This window comes from Brachycentrus maculatus, unplaced genomic scaffold (assembly GCF_059751285.1).
Source record: "Brachycentrus maculatus isolate JH-2025_06_01 unplaced genomic scaffold, ASM5975128v1 h1tg000603l, whole genome shotgun sequence".
In the NCBI taxonomy this organism is placed as follows: domain Eukaryota; kingdom Metazoa; phylum Arthropoda; class Insecta; order Trichoptera; family Brachycentridae; genus Brachycentrus; species Brachycentrus maculatus.
The window spans coordinates 53281-65732 of record NW_028281342.1 but is presented as its reverse complement, the minus strand read 5'-3'; positions in this window follow the sequence as shown (position 1 = coordinate 65732).

Sequence of the window (12452 nt, the reverse complement as noted above, 5' to 3'; positions counted from 1 at the left end):
GTCGCACACATTAAGAAGAAGTGAAGAAAACTCAGAAATTCGGATAAGCAATTGGACACACTAACAATTTTTTAGTAAAACCAAGTTAATAAAATCACAAGAAATAATATTTTCTACACCAATCGAGACATTCAACGCCTTCAGCTTACTAGTGTTATATGAATTGTTTATTGTGTAATATAATTAAAACATTATAAAACCACAGAGAAAACAATTAAAATGCTTTTGATGAAACACCCCTTTATCTACGTATAGCCTCCGCAAGCTTTGGGGGCACGTAATTAATTTGAAAGTTTTGGGTTCTGAATTATGACTACCTTTCAGGATTTACCAACATACATTCTCATAGTATTACTTAGGCTTTACACTACACATTTATTCATTTGCTCATAATTACAATGTACAATTATTATAATTGAAAATTAATATTAACTTATATTTACTTTACATTTTCACAAAACTATTCAAATTTATTTGATTTAAAAAAACGAAAACAAAAAAATGTGAGAGATAAATGTTTAGTGTAACTATTGATTTTAAAACAATTTCATGAGTATACAGCCACATTCTTATGTAAAATAAAGATAAATTATGATTTTAAAAATATTTTTTTTAGAATGATTTTGCTGGTTATATTTGATATACTTATTAGTTTTTTCCTTGATATTATTTTGTGAGTGTTTTTATTCGATTGAAAAATATAGAAGTCATTAAAGTTAATGCCGAAACAATAAATAAAATAGAAGTCATTTAATCAAGATTTTTTTTCTAATTATAACATTGTTTCTGCTTAGTAAAATAGCTTTTTTATCTCACCAATAGATATTTTTAGTCGAAATTCTCGTCGTTGAAGTACAATGTTTCGAAATTGGATCAAACATATATATAGAGCTTTAAGTAGTTGTCAATCATGGGTAGAATTGGTAAATTTTACATGTGTGTAAAGTGATAACTTAGACCAGTCTATGACGGTCGTAAGCTTCGTAAATGCCCGGACTTCCGTATTCTTCTTCATCTTTGTTATGATGTCAACAAAATAATACGTGAAATAACTCTTTTATTTGGAAATAATCCAGATTTGTTAAAAGTTATTAGACACACTCAAAATTTTGTAGAATAACTGTTTATATATTTTTTTATTACAAAATTGTGGTCATTAACACCTTGGTTTTCAGATCTACGTTAGTCAGGAGTTAAAATTACAGCCAAGTTTTCAGAGCAGAAGACGGTTTATTTGTTTTTCGCATTTTTACACTTTAACTCCCGTGTGTCACCCCATTTGTTAAACTTGGAGCTCTTATTTGTCTTAACCAAGGTAAATTACAAGGGGGTGAAATTAGGAAGGGCAATAGAACCTTCCCTGGTTCAAGATGACATTTGAAAAATACGCTAAGAAAGCCCCCCAGCTCAGGGTTGGATAGAAAGACATTTGTGTACGCCACTGGAAAAAAAAACTGACAAATTCCTTATAAAGTCAAATGGTTTTACTAAGAAAAAAAACGAGGAAAAGTGTAATTAATTATATTTTTAAGGACAAGATAATAGAAATATATACCTCAATATTTCTTATTACGAATCTTGAATCTTTATTTTTACAAAAATCTTAATAATATCAGTATAAAACCACTTACCGAGATTTTTATGTCTACCGGTTTCAAGACGTACCCATCTCTTCGTCAGGACAGTCACTAACTACCACAGCATGCAAATAATATCACCCTTCACTACCATAGAACTAATATTTTTATAGTTATTTACAGTTTTTCAACATACTAATATTATTAATATTTTTTTTTAAATGTAAAAATGACTGACCACAAATTAAATGCTTTAAATGTAAAAAATATTGAGAGTACTTTATTTTTTATTTATAAATCATTTAACCATACAAATGGTTTGAGAAACCAAAGAAAAATAGAAGACAAAAAATATATTTTAGATATTGATAAAGTGATAAGTTTATTACGTATAATTGAAGTAACCCAAATATCAAATTAATATTTCTTTATTAGTTGTGAACTAGTTTAATTGAAGTAAAAATTAAATTGAAGAAAATTGTAAAAAATAAGTTTCATTATGTCCAAATCCTTTTTCATAAATCTTGAGATGAGATTATTTTTACATTTTGATAAATCAACACAGATGATTTATTATAGAAGTCATGCGATTGATAATATACATATGTATGAGTTCTAAAAAATTTAATTGAACGTTTGTTGATCGTGGGTTGAATGGTGAATATTACACTTGTGTAAATGTGTGATCGTTATCAGCCTACAACAGGTTATAAACCCTGTAAACACGCAGGTTTCCAAATCCTTTTTTATCCATGTTAACATGTCAAAAATTGAAAAAAATAATTAAATGATTGTTCGTCTCTGACTATGCTTTAAATAAATTAGTTTTTTATTTGCTCCATTTTTTTTCAGCGGTCATCACAGGAGTCAGCTTTCGGGTGTATTTTTTTCACTACAAGCATTTCAAAAATGCTATACAACCCATAATTGCAATGTAAATATTTTTACTATAATATTATATTTTACTTTGTTTGTTTGGGAAATATACAGCTTGCACATCAAAAAATTAAAAAAAATAGATAACAATGATAAAAGCCAATTAAATAATTCCACATAAGTATATGTTATGAATACTGTTGTATATTAAGAGAGAAAAAAGAGAAGAGAGGGTGGTGTGTGTGAGTGTATATGTGTATGTGTATGTGTGTTTGTGTGTGTATGTGGGTGTGAATGTGTGTGTGTGTGTATGTGAGTGTGTACGTGTGTGTGTGTGTGTGTGTGTATATATGTGTGTGTGTGTGTGTGAGGCTGGGAGTAAAAGATTAAATATTAAAATTTAACAGGTTGCCAAATTCAGGTGATCACTTAACCAGGTTATGACAGGTCAATACCATGAAAAGATAAGCACTGTAAAATTCCTGACATTCATATTCTTCATCGTCTTTGTTAAGATGTCAAAATGTACATATTTTTTCCTCACAAAAAACCTTTGGTTTATCTTAATTACATCACATGAGGGTCTTTTGGGAGAACGTTGATTATACATTGTGTTGCAGATACCTTCCCAATTGGATATCGAGACCCAATACACTAAAGTTCATTATCATATGCTGGTCACGTCGTGTTTAAGAACAGTCCCAGTTCGAATGTCCATTGTAGGACACACAGCAGAGACCGTATTGCAGAGTAAATTGTACGCGACTTTGTACTTTACGTCTGTGGGAACGTGTACAATTCTATTTTTCGACCGGATTTACGTCATAGACTCGATGCTATATATCTTTCAGTGCTAAGTAAGGCATTCAATATAAATATTTATTTTTATTTTCATATGTTGGTGAGAACATCTGTAGTTCTCGAAACTAGTCGTGTTTATATTAATGATTTTTTTTTTGTATTTAATTTTTTATTTACGTCAATAACGGGTACATGTAAAATGTATGTAAAACTATGTAAATTTTTTATTTGAAAAAGTAGACTTTATCCAGTTGATATGCGTTCTCTCAGATGAATGTGCGACAAAACGTTGCATGATAGATGTTCGAATGGTTATATAAGGAGAAAAAATCAAGACGGAGATAAGCACTATCGATAAAATTAAGAAAGGTGTGTAGGGATGGTTTGAGCATGTGAGCAAAGACGTAATAGTAAAACAAATTTATGAAACTAATGAGTTTGGTATTAGAAGGAGGGGAAGACCGAAAAAAACTTTGTGTGATCCAAGGATTTTAAATGTTTGAAAGTGATCATGTCAGAAGTTGGAATAATCGGTGTGTATGTACGAGGAGATGCATGAATGTGGAAGAAGCAAGGATTGTTTGCACAGACAGGTCGGTGTAGCGTTTTATTCTCTTTGCCTACCCCTGCGGGGAGAAGTAGCGTGATGGTAAGCTAGTAAGTTAAATACAAATATGTGTATAAATTTATATACTTTATTTATTTATTTATTGAACGGCTAATGCCTTTAACATAATACATATATACAGTATCTAATATAAAAATACACTAATGAATACACTAATAGAGAAACAAAAAGTCTTAAGAATAAAATAATAATAAAATTAAAAAAAGTTAGCACTAGTTAATACACGTCTCCTTCACATACTGTCATCGAGCAGTGAGAGAGATTGAAACACAACGTTTAAATTTATCCATTATAACATGGAGAAGAAATACTGAGAAAGTACAGACTTCAAGGTAGATAACAATATATTAAATAAATCTTTACTTTCAAAAGCGTTGGCTAACATGTGAAGCCGCGGAATCGGAGAAAACATGGCATAGTTTGCATTATTGTTATTATTACATATGTCAATTGATGTAAAAAATATATATTTAGTTATGTCGTATTATATGTTGACATGACTGTAAATGTGGTTTCTCATTTCAAACTACTGTATCAATTGTCAAAAAAAAACCTTTAAATTTTTCCATCCACCCATTCGGGCTGAAATTTCGTGACATTGTAGAGCAATGTCCCAACCTGTACGAGAGTAAAGGTGAAGGTACAATTTATAGATCATTGTTGTAACAATATTCATGCAGAATTCCTCGTTGGGATTTTTCCCAACGGCTTAACCGCCAACCTGGTCGCGTGCCATATAATTTCGGCGGCCTAACCCATCAATTGAAGTTAACTTGACGTTCAACGACTGGTCCTAAAGCCGAAGGGCTATAAATTAATCGAGGCAGGGAACCGCATTTGAAATATTAGTTTTTTGGAGACAGCTTCACGCCCTTTCCTTGTGAAGCTATTCATTCCCTTTCAATCTGTAGAACGTAAAACAGGTACCCATTATTTAAAAAAAAAGTACAGTAAGTCCTCTACTTACGTGATTAATTCGTTCCAAAGGTTTTCGTGTAAGTAAAAAAATCGCGTTATTCGAAAAAATATTTTATTATTAGATTAAAACCAATATTTTTAGCTTTTCCACTTTTTTATTTGACCAGCGACCGGGTTTCGTCGTTACCGACATCACCAGTCTGATGATGTCGGTAACGACGAAACCCGGTCGCTGGTCAAATAAAAAAGTGGAAAAGCTAAAAATATTGGTTTTAATCTAATAATAAATTAAAAATGCAATTCCATCACGAAGTGTCAGTGGATAATATAAATCTAAGAAAAAATATGTTTGTGTTTTTTTTTTATATATGGTATGCTATAATAATAAAGGAATATTTTATTATTTATTATTGAAATGATTTATTTTAAGTTAGCTAGTTTCAAAGGATAACGTACCTACATATGTGAAAACGGAATAGATCTACATACATAAATTTACAAAACATAATTATTTTTAGAAATTATAAATCAGATATATAAGTACATAATTATTTATTTATACTATAAATATAAAGTTATATTTAACTGTGTATTTATAGTATAAATAAATAATTATGTATGTTAATTTTAGTTCAAACTAATAATTTATTATTTATATTCATCTATACTTGGTAATTATCGCATTGTTTTTTTTATAAAATCCATGGTTCGAACCTTCGATTTAATAATTCTTCTAGCATTTTATTGTTCTTCAATTTAAGTAGGTATTCATTGTGATTTAAAGTTTAATTTTAATAATATTTAAATGAAGAAAATACAATAAATGGACAGTTATTTTATGAACTTCAAGGAATCTTAATTTAATTAATTTTAATACATATACAAAATAAAATTAAAATTATAAATCCAAAATAGATTTTTTAATTGGTCTGGATGTCTGTGGCTTGTTAAAGGCTTTATGGGTTAATTAAAAAAAAATGAAAACAGGGTAAGAATCATCTTCTTTTTAAGTACTAATTCACGTTAGTGGAAATAACGTAAATAGAGCACTAACTGTATGTACATTTTTTTATATGAGATACATACAATACAGTATATTGTTTTAATTTTTCGTTAATTAAGAGAGTTAAGTTGTTTATTCAATGAAAATCTAGCCATCGATTTTACAAAAAAAACCGACTTACTATCACCCTGCTTCTCCGCAGGTATAGGCAGAGAAAAATAAATTCCACAACCATCTTTCGCTTATTCCACGTTCATGCATCTCCTCATACATACCCGCTGATTATGTGGACCAGTGACCTGGCGTATTTCAAGTTATTTTGAGTTTGTTAAAAAACTTATATAGACAAATCTGGGAATTACTCCCCTAAGAAGCTATTGTTACATTTTTGAAACATCAACATAGATGAAGAAGAATATGGAAGAATAGGTATTAACAGGGTTTATGACATTTCACAGTTTGGCTAAGCGATCATTTATCACACGTGCAACATTCATCATTCTAACCATGATATATTATTAGATTAAAACCAATATTTTGAGCTTTTCCACTTTATTTTTATTTGACCAGCGACCGGGTTTCGTCGTTACCGACATCATCAGACTGGTCTGGACCAGTCTGATGATGTCGGTAACGACGAAACCCGGTCGCTGGTCAAATAAAAATAAAGTGGAAAAGCTTAAAATATTGGTTTTAATCTAATAATATATTAAAATGCAATTCCATCACGATGTGTCAGTGGATAATATAATTCTAACCATGATCAACAACCATACTACTAAAAATTTTTGCAGGGCAAACTCCTCTAAATACCAAGACTGCCATATTTTTCTTCATCTACGAGATGTCGATAAAAAATGTGGACATTTTTCGATTTATTCCACCCCTAAATTTGATTTTAGAATTTGGTAAACAGATTTTTCATACATAATTCCGTAGATATACTTATGGCCAAAGTTTAGAATTTAACTAACCGTTTATACTTCAAAAGTTCAAGTATGAGAAACCTTAGAAAATATAATTTTAATTTCGGCCCAAACGAACGAACCAGCCGCATCGCATAGTCTCGGCTGAACGCCTCCGTAGCGTTATTGAGCATATAAATATGAAGCTTTAATGCAAAAGCGCCTATTTCCGAAATTGCAAATCTTGGAGTAAGGGTAGATAAGAATTTTTTAATAATTTTTAGGCAGTCACACAAAGAAAGAAAGTTTCTGACAATGTCAAGTCTAATTTAAATTTATTTAAAAACAAAATAAAAAAGTATTTAGTAATGCATTGAGCTTTACCATTTTAGTGTTAATAACCGCAATTATAGATTAAGGATCAGAAAGAATATAATTAAATAGCAAATTGTGTAATTTTTACCATATTAATTTTATTTGACCAGCAGCCGACATCATCAGACAGGTCTGATGTTGTCTGGTCTGGTCTGACCAGTCTGATAATGTCGTTTACGACGAAACCCGGTTGCTGGTCAAATAAAATTAATGTGGAAATAATTACAAAATTGTTATTTTATTCTATAAAATGCAGTTTCACCAAGAAATGTCAATACAAAACATAAATCTTATCAAAAAAGGGTGGATACTTGGGTGGGGAGTTGGATTCCTGCCTGTGTTAAGCTATTTAGAAAGTTCTCTTTCTCTGTTGTGAGCGGACACTGAAAGAACAAATGGTTTGCATCCCCTATATCTTGTCCACATTCAAAATATGGTGATGTTACGCACTTTATCTTATAGAGATGAACAGACGGTGAGCAGTGATAAGACCCTAGGCGACATAACATCGATACCAAATCTTATTAATTAAGCTGTTATGTTATCTACATATATAATCGTAGGTGTTTTTGCATAAAACGTCACCGATGAGAGAATTAATTGATTGTAGGAATTTAGTATCTTGTCAATTAAAGGATATATACATGTTCTAAGATTTGAGTAGTGTGATTATCAATTATTGGTAGAATCGTTGGGTCCTTGGGACGTTGAAGGTTGAAGAGGGGGTAGGATCTGTTTCTTATTTTTATTTACTCATTTAATTATTACCGACAGTTCGTCTCCGAAAGAAAGGAGAAGTTATTATTTTGGCGTTCATAGCGCGTCTTTTGGCTAAATTATGAACTATATACGTGAGTTATGAATGTATCTAATCAGTAACAAAAAAGAATTGTTGCTTATATTTTTAAAGAACGTTTTAACACTAACTTTTGGGTATGTAACAAATTTGATACACTATGCAGTGGAGGGCTAATATTGGAAATAGCCAGTTTTGCACCGCAGCCGCGCCAATATGGGGCCAAGTCCCTTATTAAAAGCGTTATTTCATACCAACTTCGCTGATAACCTTTTGGGATTAGATTTATTACACCTCCCGCCGTCCGAGGGCTATTAGCGAGAGATATCCTGGCGGGAGGCTTGGGGGAGATACGTTGTAGTCCCGCACTCCGCTGCTCCAGAACTTTGCCCGTAAAAAGTACAAGTTAACAAGTATGTTCATCACTTTCAGACTGTTCCAGGGGTTCTTGCTCCTTGCTTCTGGCAGAATTGTAATCGATTACCCTTGACAACAATTTTTAACGTCTTGTAGAAGAAAACAAACTGGGTAGCGTAATGGTTAGCGAGCTTAGCTACTGTTCTAGACCTGGGTTCGATTCTAAGGGGGTTGAAATAAATGTTATTATAAATTAATAAAATATCAATGATAACTTCTAAACAGACAAAAACCATATTTGTGAACAAGTATTTGGACACACTTTTAATGTTGTGAAAATGTCCATTTGCTAGTTTTATAAAAAAATAAACACGTGGGTGTTTTTGTCGTACATTTATTTTGTTTTATATTGATTTTTTTAAAGGGAAAGATAAAACATTGTGTACTGTTATGAAAAATAATATTCTTCAAAAAAAATTCTTAATTTTTTTTGTAATAAATAAAGAATAATTTTTTTTTAAATCTATGTTCTATGTATTTATATTAAGATGGTTTTATCAGCCTCGAAAAATAATATTCTTCAAAAAATTTTCTTATTTTTTTTTTGTAATAAATATAGTATTATTTTTTTTAAATTTATGTTCTATGTATTTATATTACGATGGTTTTATAAGCCTCGATTGCGTAGCGCGTAGTACATTTTGATATCATATTGGATGACCCGGGTTCGATTCCCAAGTTGGTAAAAATCAATATAAGTGGGTGGTATGGAGCTGTCTTTGTTGCATCAATTCCATCATTGTATGAATTGTATGAGTATGATGATTATGATTGTGATATTTAACCATTAGTATGAGTATCTTAAAAAATTGTATGATTAACTTCAAAGCAAAAAAATAAAACTATTATATATTTATTTATTGACTTGGCGTTTAATTTGTAGAACTCCATTTTAATTTATGTACATCATCTCTCTCTATGTAAACGCTTGCATGATGCGTTATTGATAATCTAATAATTACATCTACATATAAAAATTCTTAAAAATAATATTACCAACAATTGTATTAAAATCTCTAAAATATGTCCAATAAATTCTTCCCTTCCCAGAAAACAAATATAAGGGTACATACCTACATCCCCCATTAGCGACTGTTGTCTCCCATAAATTATTACTGCACATGTTAAAACTGTCACATAGAATTGTATAGCTACATAAGGACCGTAGTCCATTTGATCTTCACATTCGTTTGATAATGCCCTAACAAGGCGAAACAATTGTCACAGTATAATTTTTTATGTGTTTTTTGTTAATAAAATACAACTTAGTAGACTCAAAAAATCTGTGTTTGATTTAAAATTAATACATAAAATAAAAGCTATTATATTTTATTCAGCTTGGAAATGACATGATATTAATAAAAATCAGTTTTCTTTCGTCAAATTAAGGTGGATTGATAACATATAGAATTTGTATGACACTTACGTTCTGTTGACAATCCCATTGATGCTTTTGTTTGATGCTCAGCTGGTCTTCATTCTTTTTCTTCTGACTTCAGCACAAAAAAAATACTTAGGGCACTGCATTATAAAACCACTGTATTAACTTGATCGTTACTTGCAAAGAAAGCAAGGTGATCGATCAAGTATCAGAGTTGAACCGAACGATTTAAGCACTTATACAAAAAATATAAAAACGGTTACACTAGAAACATACACATACACTTCACAATACAGCTTTAAATATTTATCTGCTTTTTAACAGAGTTTCAAATGGAGTATTTTAAATTAAGGGTGAAATTTAAAATTTCATTTAAATCTTATATTTAGACGATAATTAAGTTGGTATATAGTACACACCATAAGATATATTGACCTACAACATTTTGAGTGTGTCCAAATACTTGTTGACAAATCTGGATTATCTCCAATTATAGGAGTTATTTTTCATATTATTTTTTGACATCTCATCAAAGATGAAGAAGAATATAGAAGACTGGGCATTTACGGGGCTGACGACCAGCCTATGACGGTTTATAAAATAAAATGAAAAATAATTCCTTTAATTGGAGATAATCTAGATTTGTAAACAAGTATTTGGACACACTCAAAATGTTGTAAATAAATTAACTGGTCAAATTATAAGCTACAATAATAAAAATGAACATGATCTTTTCTGGCGTTTCTCATGTTTGTGATTATAATCCAGGATTCGGACCTCACATACTAATATAAGAGTTTCTGCTTGATAAAAAGCTTCTTCACATTTCTTCAATAGATGTCTCCAGTGAAGTTCTAGTGATTTAAGAACAAGGTTTCTAAATTGGTTCATATGTAAAGAACTTCCAAGAATTTGAGTAGTGTGGTTGTCAATAATGAGTAGAATTGGTGAATGTTACACGTGTGTAAAATGATCGCTTAAACCAGCCTATGACGGTCGTCAGCCCCGTAAATACCCAGACTTCCATATTATTCTTCAAATATTGACCACTTACCCAACGAATTTTGTTGAGAAAATTTGCCGGTACAAGAAATCGTCACCAACAAGTCGAAACAAGATTATCCGAACACCGCGACCGCTAGGGTTATTCCACAAAACAAAAAGATTAATATTACACGCTGCCTAGCAGGATTGATGAGCAAAAATACGATGTACCCGAGTAGTGTTCGGGCTCGTCAAATGCAATACAAACTTCCCACCCCGAGTCACTCTCGGGCTAGTCAGAGAACTGGTTTAATAACAAAAATGTAGAACAAACTAGAGATGATATAATGTTTACATAACACGTGTATAGATAAGTCAGAAATGAAGACTCTATGGAGCATATCTGGCAAGAGTCCACGAGATAGAATAAGGAACACCAGGATAAGAGAAATATGCGAGATCGAAGACGTCTTTAGGTGGGGAAGGCAACGAAGAAGACAATGATATGAGCATGTGAGGAGAATAGAAGCATCCAGACTCCCTCACATTTCACTGCTCCGCCAACCCCAAGGTAGACGATTTCTGGCCAGACCACCGAAGAGAGGATTGACAGCTGAGATTCGACATCGCAGGAGGCTTATCCCTTTTAAAAACAAGCCACAAGCCCTACACCAAGAAGAAAAGGAAGAAGAATTATGGATTAGGCAAATATTATTATTATAATAATATATAATTTTTGTTTTTAAACTTCAATAATATGTAACGCACAAGTTTAAACTATACTGAAAATATTATTTGTATTTATTTTATTTTATTGTCACAGTCCGTTTAAATTCTTCATTAAAAAACGTATCAATGCATGAACAAATTATTACACACTCTTAAATTATACTCAAATTTCATTAATTTTTTATTAATTTAACCCAGAAATGATTTTTAACGATTCACTGAATATTCTCTCTGCCTACCGATTCGATGAAGCGGCGTGATGGTTATTTAGTTTTTCACTTTATTTTAATGCGATGTTCAGTATAAATATTGACAGTACCGGCGTAAGAATTCAACTAACTTGTTTATAAAAAAATAATAATATAAAATTTCTACTTTTTGCAACAATAAAACGTAATATTGGACTAATTACGTATTGACATAAATTGTTTAGTGCCGTGCGTATACTACACGGCGTCATAAATTAATTTGTCTAACTTAGAGATGTGAATGATCGGTTACAGTTATTTTTTCGATTACCAAATTAGGATGGTACTCGTTATGTTTTCTGTATTTATATTTATTTTCAGCATAAGTTTTTGATGTTTAATTATCAAATATATTACGAGCTGGAAATGTACGATTTGTAACTATATTTATGCATTGATTGGTGGAAAAATAATCTTATCATTATCCAAATTAATTAAAGACTTCTTATAAAGAGGTGTTTAATCACATTATTTAATGAAATTTTTATTCATCTCATTTTCTAACTTTCAGCCTTTATGGACAAACATTGATACAGCTTATTCGATTACCAAGTAATAACTTTGATGTAAAAAAAAACGTCACAATTTTTAAGTCAATTTGCATGAAATATTCAAATATTTCGATTTTTAACTTAAATTTATTTAAAATTGCTCATTCAACGTTGCATTTGAATACGATCGTGTTTTTTTTCAATTATTATATTTATATCTGCAATAAGTATTTTTACCTATGATACGTTAAAACATTATTTTTCCAATTTATATACCGTAATGATAACGCCATCTGTTGAGCAGGAGCATATGCAATACTAAG